Source organism: Octodon degus, unplaced genomic scaffold, assembly GCF_000260255.1.
Source record: "Octodon degus isolate 3935 unplaced genomic scaffold, OctDeg1.0 scaffold00205, whole genome shotgun sequence".
NCBI classification, from domain to species: Eukaryota; Metazoa; Chordata; class Mammalia; order Rodentia; family Octodontidae; genus Octodon; species Octodon degus.
This window is the reverse complement of record NW_004524781.1, coordinates 717,526-724,974: the sequence shown is the minus strand read 5'-3', so window position 1 is coordinate 724,974 and position 7,449 is coordinate 717,526. Positions and strand designations below refer to the sequence as shown.

The following is a 7,449-nucleotide window of genomic DNA, read 5'->3' as shown; positions in this document are numbered from 1 at the left end:
TCTGTGTAAAATAGGGAGAGTGCTTCCCTGGTGAGTTGCGATGCAAAGGTGTTTACGTGTCTTCTCGGTGATGACTTTCACCCCACAGGATTCTGCTTAGTGTGTTGCACATATAGCATGGACGATATTTGGTGAACTTCGTGGACTGACTTGCAGAGGACCACAAGCCATGCTTCAGGCTTGAGGCCCCGAGGACCAGAGTAGCTATCCAATGAGTCCGTAGCATCATTCTCCTACTCTTACTGAAAATGGCTTGAATTTAAGTTATTCCTGGCTACAGCTCTGCTTCTGGGATCTGTTGCTATTTTTCCATCTGAACCTTGCCAGGAATACTTCTGCCTTTAAAAAAAAATCTTTTTTTTCACTGCTACCGTTGCAGCAACCTCTTCATCTCGTTTTGCAGGATCTTGCTGAGTGAAAGATGTGCCGAGCCCGTCTACTGACATTCGTCCTCAGCGCGTTTCAGCTTGTGGAGTGTGTGTGTGTGTGTGTGTGTGTGTGTGCATGTGCATAACGTGGGCGCTCACCTCGGAGCTTCTGGGCACAGTGACCCTCTGTGCGCTATTCAGATACCAGCGGATAGCGTCTCACTTAATAGTTGATTCTTGCATCAAGATCTTTGATGAGCGTGATATTTTGAGAAGGGCCCACGACCAGAGACTCTCGAGCTCCTGCACAGGACCTTCAGAGTTTATGGCTGGTATCACTCACTGCTGGGAGGGTGCGCAAGCCCAGGTGTGTGCTGGATGATTTAGGCCTATTATTCTGAGATCAGAGTGTAACCACGTCCTACTTTGTAGTTGTGCTTACCCTGGGAATACAGCTCTTGCTTCTTTATCAAAATGCACGTGTTCGGGGCTGGTGAGATGGCTCAGTGGTCTAAAGCACCTACTTAGAACAAGCTTTAGCAAAGCACAGGGACCGCGGTTCAATCCCCCAGCACCACATGCCAGCCAGCCCCGCCCCCTGGTGGGCTGAGCTGGCCACACACACACACACACACACACACATAAATAAATAAAATTTAAAAAAAAAAAACAAAATGCACGTGTTCTAGAAAATTGCTTGTAAAACAAATGAGGAGAAGCAACTTAGTTTCGGAGGCAAACTGCATTAAAATTCTTTTTTTTTTTTTTTTTTTTTCGGAACTGGGGATTGAACTCAGACCCTTGTGCTTGCCAGGAAAGCGCTTATTCTACTGTGCCATCTCCCTGGCTGCATTAAGATTCTAAGGAAATGAATAAAAATTTAAAATAAAATAAATAAAATTCTAAGGAAATGTGTCAGCAGGAAAATCAGAAATACCCTCTTGCGGCCAAAGAAGATGTAGTAAAAGAAGCGGCTGGGACTCACCTTGTGCTCCCCTAGGCTGGACCTCTCCTCCTCCCACCTGCTGCCCGCCCAACTATAGGAGGAGTCAGCAAGCAGCTTCCATTCCTGATTGCTGTGCGGGAGAACTGAAGGGACCTGGCCAGGAGGTGCCAGGTGCTCTGCGCCCTGGAGGGTGTGTGCACGAGGTGAGGTACTCACAGTGCAGTCTGCAGTCACAGCCCTATGCTGACTGTGAGGGTTTGGACAGGCTCGGGATAGGAACTCGTGTGCTTTTTACCAAGGGAGAACATTTGATTGAGCTTTAGTAGACTTAAAATATCCTCCATAAAACACACTTCTAAAATACACCATTCTGATGATAACTAGGATCCCATTCTTATTAGTAGAAGAATGGACCGCATCTGTAAGGTGAGGCTGTTGGATGATCATTAAGTTGTCTTACAGGAAAGAAGAAATCCTTCTAATCCGATAATCTAAAGGTTCCTTAATGTTAGGCTTTGAGCTTAGGTCCCATTGAACTTAGGGCTTAAAGCTACTCTACTCAGCGTTTGGTTATATATTGTCATACTTTAATTTTTTAAACATTTATCTTCTCAATCAACTTTTGGGAACTGACAAGACCGCAGCAGTGCCTCCTGTCCTGCTTACTGTCATGCCCTTGTGACGGGGCCCTTTAGTGGTCGCTGCATTAATCTGCAGTAACTGCACATTTCCGAGGCTGTGTAAGATTAGTGTACGATGCTTTTTACCTTTCTGTAGGCATAGCCTGATAAGGCGCTGATAACATGTGACAGTCCTTACGACGACTTGGAAAGATAATGTCCTAGAACTGAAAAGATTATCGTGGTATGACTTGAAGATACTGGAAAACGTCCTATAGGTTGAACATCTCGAATCCCCAAATTGAAAATCTGAGATGCTTTAAAATCTGCAACTTTTTAAGCACCAGCATGACAGCATGAATGGAAACTTCCACACCTGACCTTACTCAATGCGTTGCGGTCGGGCTGCAGCTGCAGCTGCAGTGAGGATGCCGCCAGTCACCGCGGCCAGACCGTGCAGCGTAGATGAACTCCACGGTAGCGGCAGGTCCCAGCCCCAGGATCCGAAGATCCAGGCATCGAAGTCCTTCTGCCCCCGAGCGTGTTGGATAAGGGACGCTCCGCCTGCATCTCCCTGAGCGTACAGTTCGCAGAAGATGAGAGTGACTGGCTTTGTCCTCTTGGATTCTGTCTTTGCTGTAAAAGTGAATTTATTGGAGAACTACTTAACTAAGACAAAGTTGAGTGGGAAGAAAGCAAGCTATACGTGCTTTCCTGTTAGCTTACCTGTTTTTTTTTTTTAATATATTTACTTTTTTAAAAATTTTTATTTATTTGTGTGTGTGTGTGTGTGTGTGTGTGTGTGTGTGTGGCCAGCTCAGCCCACAGGGGGAGGGGGGGGACTGGCTGGCATGTGGTGCTGGGGGATTGAACCGCGGTCCTTGTGCTTTGCTAAGCTTGTTCTAAGTATAAGTAGGTGCTTTAGACCACTGAGCCATCTCACCAGCCCCATAGCTTAGCTGTTGAAAAGCCAATTTTCCTAAATTACAGTTTTTAGAGAGACTCTTACTTTTGGTGCCTTGGTCCCAATGTAGTTGCTCAGTTTTGCTCTAAAGAAGGAACAAGACAGAGATGGCCGCGGAAGTGGGTTTTGTGGTGCTGCCTACAGTCAGGATGACCCTCTACGTCATGCTGAGTCGCTTATCCCATCCTTTATCAAAACATTTTCACGTGAGCACCTATGAGTATGTCAGCTGTATGCCCCAGACTCTTAAAAGCACCAGAAACAGAGTTGGGAGCATAACAAAATTTTTGCCTCACAGGGTTTATATTTTAGGGACAAACACACTTTGATTTTGTGATCCTGTTTCCACAAGGAGGGGTACATGAAGAGTGCTAGCGTGCAAAATGGGAAGCCGGGCATGGAAGCACACACCTGTAACACCGGCACTGGGGAGGCGGAGGCAGGAGGATCACCACAAGTGTGAGGCCAGCCCTGGCTACATAATGAGTTGCAGACCTGTCTGTACTGTGTAGCGAGACCCTGACTCAAAAATCATAATCACAGTAATGTTAATAAAAATGTAAAGCATGCCGGCTTATGTGGGATTTTTTTCTATCTTAGGAGTTTTCAAACCGTGGCCTTTGGGCGAAAGCCTCCCTGTTTCTGTGAATAAAGCTCCGTTAGTGAGCTGCCCTGGCCCTGTATTTGCGTAGCATGTCTAGCTGCTTCTGTGCCGCTCGACCTGAAATAGCCCTGGCCCTTCACGGAAGAAGCGTGCTGACTCTGCCCCGTGATCTTTCTGTTCTCACTATTCCATCCTCATAGCATCTGTTGATTTGTTCGTTATGTTTGGTGGTGAAGCGTCTTCTCCTTGAGCCACTCCTCGGCGGAAGGCACCACAGCGCTAGCTGCATGGCTGGGACACACGGCCCCCCGCCCCACCCTCCTCCTCCCTCTCCGGCAGCCTTGCAGTGGGTGGGACTGTGCCCCCACCTTGGTCCCGGTCTCGGTCCTGGGGAGCTGGGAGCCTCTTGCTGGCTCATCCACGCTTCAGCAGCTGGGGTGAAGCTGCCGCTCCCAGCTCCGGGATATTCTGCCCTTTCTGTTCTTCGCAGTCTTCAGTGGCCGCCTGTGTTCTAGCGTGGAAGTCGTGTGCTGGTGACCGGGTCTTGTTAAAGGCTGGCACCCCAAGCACCTGGCATGGCAGCAGAAGCAGTGGGCCGGCGGCCTTCTCCTGCTGTTAGAGTCTGGTGCACGAGAAGGTCTCTTCTCTGGGGGCTCCACGAGGACAGGAGGCCAGAAGCACGGCGCGCTTTCTACGGTGTTAAAGACGGCGTATTAGGTAGCTGCGCTGCTTCTGTCATCAGAGCAGTGGACTCGCTGAAGACCCTTAACATACGCCTTTATCAAAGTGAAGACAGTGCAAGGTCCCCAGAAAGAAGTTTCTTTTGATCTTGTCGCTGCTTGACCCAGTGTTGAAAAAAAGTGATTTGTTTGCTAAGATGTATATAGACAGAAAAATTAGACCCTAGGAGGGAAATACAAGCTACAAGTACTTTTTTTTTTTGCTTTGTTTCTGTTTTTCTTTGAGATAAAGTCTCATTTTGTAGCTGAGGCTGGCCTTGAACTCACAGCAGTTCTCTTGCCTCAGCCTCCCAGGTGTTGGGATCACAGGTGTTGGTGTACCACCATGCCCAGCTACACAACAGCAACAAGCCTGAGAATAGCAGTTCTGAGAGGGAAAGGTTGATTTGGCTGACAGTTTCGGAGCTTCAGGCCACATGTGGTTGCTCCAAGGCAGGAGGGTCATGGTAGAAGGCGGAGGGCAGCTGTCCCTTGTGGAGTCAGGAAGCAGAGGGAAACAAGCCAGAGAGGAGGGGGCCAGGGGAAGACGGCGGCTGCGCAGTCATGGCCCCCCTCCTTCAACACCTTCTGATGGTCCGTCACCTTCCACCCAGTTATGGAAAGGTTGTCACCAAGTTGTCATCACGTGGTGACTCCGCTGGATGGGTCTGCTGGTGAAGTCAGGGCCCCCAGGGTCCTGTCACATCCAGAAGCTCCCAGCCAGCACCAGCAGCCAGCACGTGGCCTTCGGGGGCATTTCAGATCCAGACTGTGGGCATTAGCTTACTCGTATAGTCACTGAACATTTCAACCTAGAACTTGAGGAAAAATTGTGAGCCTGCGAAGGTAAATGAAATTCACAAGTACTCTCAGTTAGTGATTTTGTGTATAATCCAGGTTTCCTAGGAGCATGGATGAAAGTAACAGAATCTTTTCCATTTACAATAATTAAAGCTCTGGAGGATTTCTTTCTCCTGTGGGTCTGAAGAGTGTACGTGGGCCTGAGAAACCGCTACTCTTGGACAATCCCAGGTTTTTGTATTATTTTACTTGTTGGGTCATAAAAAAGTATAATTGTGACATTTATTCCATGGCCATTAAAGTAAAGTGGATAGCAGTCGTGCCCATGACCAGCCCACTTGGCAGCTGGGAATGAGCAGGGTGCCAACTGAGCCACTGGTCGCCGGCTGAGCCACTGGTCACAAGCAGATGTTCCTCCTCCACTGGGGACTGAAGCTGAGGGGAGGGGCTTGGGGAAGGTTCTCCTCAGTGTCCTCTAGCCAAGAGAGTCATGACGTTTATTGCGGAGATTTGCTAGAACTTGCTGAAAGAGCACTGAAGCTGCCTTTCTGTTAGCTGGGACAGCCTTGCCCAAAAGCCACAGGCCTGAGCAGAGGCCTGAAGGCCCCCGTGGCCAGCCTGCCTGCCCCTGCACTGCGGTGATGTTTCCTGTTCTTCCTCTTCAGAACTTCAGAATGTTTCTGGTCAAGTCAAAAATATGATGATGTTCAGCTGGGACATGAAGAAATAAAAGCACTGAACGTTTTGAAGTCCTTACACAAGGAGGTGCAGAAAATAAATAGCAAAGGCGAAACTCCAAATTCAGGCCATGCAAACAATTTTCCAGAACCTGCTGTGTGCAAGGGAAGTGTGGGGGGGGGGTGAGGAGGACCTGGTGATGCAGGCAGTGTGGGCTGTGTCTTAGCTGAAGCAGAAGACCAGCCAGAATGTCACTTGCCACCGGGAAGGGGGTGGGGTGCGGTGGGAATGGCGCACAGCGTCGTGGGCCAGCACCCTTAGCTTTGTCTGTCTGTGAGTGGGGGCAGGTGGCTGTGACTGGGGGAAGGAAAGGAGGCCATCTTGGCTTTAGGGCTGGCTGAGACCTGTTCCTGTCCTGAGGGAGAGACACTGCCCAGAGCTAGCCTATTGGCCCTGGCTTCCTCCCTGACCTTTGGGCACAGGTGGGGAAAGTGGAAATGATTATCTGTCTCAGACAAGTGCTAGCTTCACAGGATCTGAGGGTAGCTGAGAGCAGCTCCTGGCCTCAAAGGTGATGCCTGATTCCCCTAAAGATAAATCCGAGGCCCAGAGGAGGACCCGAGTCACAGCAGACTAGGGCCACTCAGGAAGGGGCCCCTGACCCACGCTGCCTGCCTTTCCTCCGCCATGGTGTGCCGGTGCTGCTGAGGGCCCAGGAGGGGAGGCCGATGTGTCGTGTCTGCCTTACTTGATGTCTTAGCACGCTGTGTGTGGGGTGGTCAGCACGGGTGCTGCCTTCGAGGTGCTCCTAGTGCTGAGTGGCATTTGGAAGCACTGCTGGTCCTGCCCGCTCCCGCTCCCTCGGCTAGCATTGGGGGCTGCAGCGTTCCACGGACTGCTCACTTCGCAGGCGGTGTTAGCTTCTGTCTCCGAGCTGAAGGCAAATGTGCCAGGGCAGAGGAGGACACTTGGAAGACCCAAGGAAGCTGGCTTTGTGCTGGTCAGATCATAGCAAATTGTGGCTTCCTCCTGAAAAAGAGTTGCTTTAAGCACAAAGACTTTTTCTTTTGCCTTGTCCTTTGTCACTTACAGTGAGGAAGGCACTGAAGGCTAGGAAGACAACTATTTTTCACTTAGTAAAACAAGGAGGGCCGGTGGGCGCAGCAGAGCGCATGCCCGTGTTTGGATTTGTGTATTTCGGAATGGCATGATTGCAGTAGAGTTGAGCTCTGTGTAGCCCGTTTGCAGGCTCTGGGCCACACGGCTGGCCTCGCCACGCGCTGATGCCATCCATTCCAGGGGCTCAGGCTGCAGCGGTGCTGGCAAACTGGTGGCAGGCATGCCGCAGCACCCTCTCTGCCAGCGCATGAGTCGAGTCATCCCAGCAGCTAGCATCGGATAGCTGAGCATCGGTGGTTTTTCCTGAACTAAGACCTCAGGGTTCAGGTTTAATTGCAGTGTTGGCGCTTCACAGTAAGTGGGCCTGGGGTGCCGTTGGGACACCCAGGCTCCAAACAGTTTACCATCACTGGGCTAGAGTTAAGAAGTCTTCTCTACTGTGAAAGTTAAAGGGTATTTCTATAATTCAAAAGAAGAAACCCAGTGTTCTTTGAGTAGCATAGGTTTCTGATTGTATTACTGTAATTTAAATAATTTTGTGAAAGTATTTAAGGAGTTTAGGGGGCCTGGCCATAGCTCAGGCCTTTAAGTGGCTGCTTCCACAAAGCTGTCAGCCTCAGGTTGCTGGAG

General features: G+C 49.9%; 1 protein-coding gene across 2 annotated transcripts in view; it reads left to right on the top strand.

Annotated features, from left to right (window-relative positions):
- The first annotated feature begins 666 nt into the window (after nucleotides 1-666).
- Ick (intestinal cell kinase) overlaps nucleotides 667-7,449 on the top strand; it is a 58,242-nt gene continuing 51,459 nt past the window's right edge. For both annotated transcript variants that reach the window (XM_023704831.1, XM_023704830.1), the window contains exon 1: nucleotides 667-735. The gene's annotated coding sequence lies outside the window, so the exon portion shown is untranslated. The remainder of the gene's footprint in view (nucleotides 736-7,449) is intronic.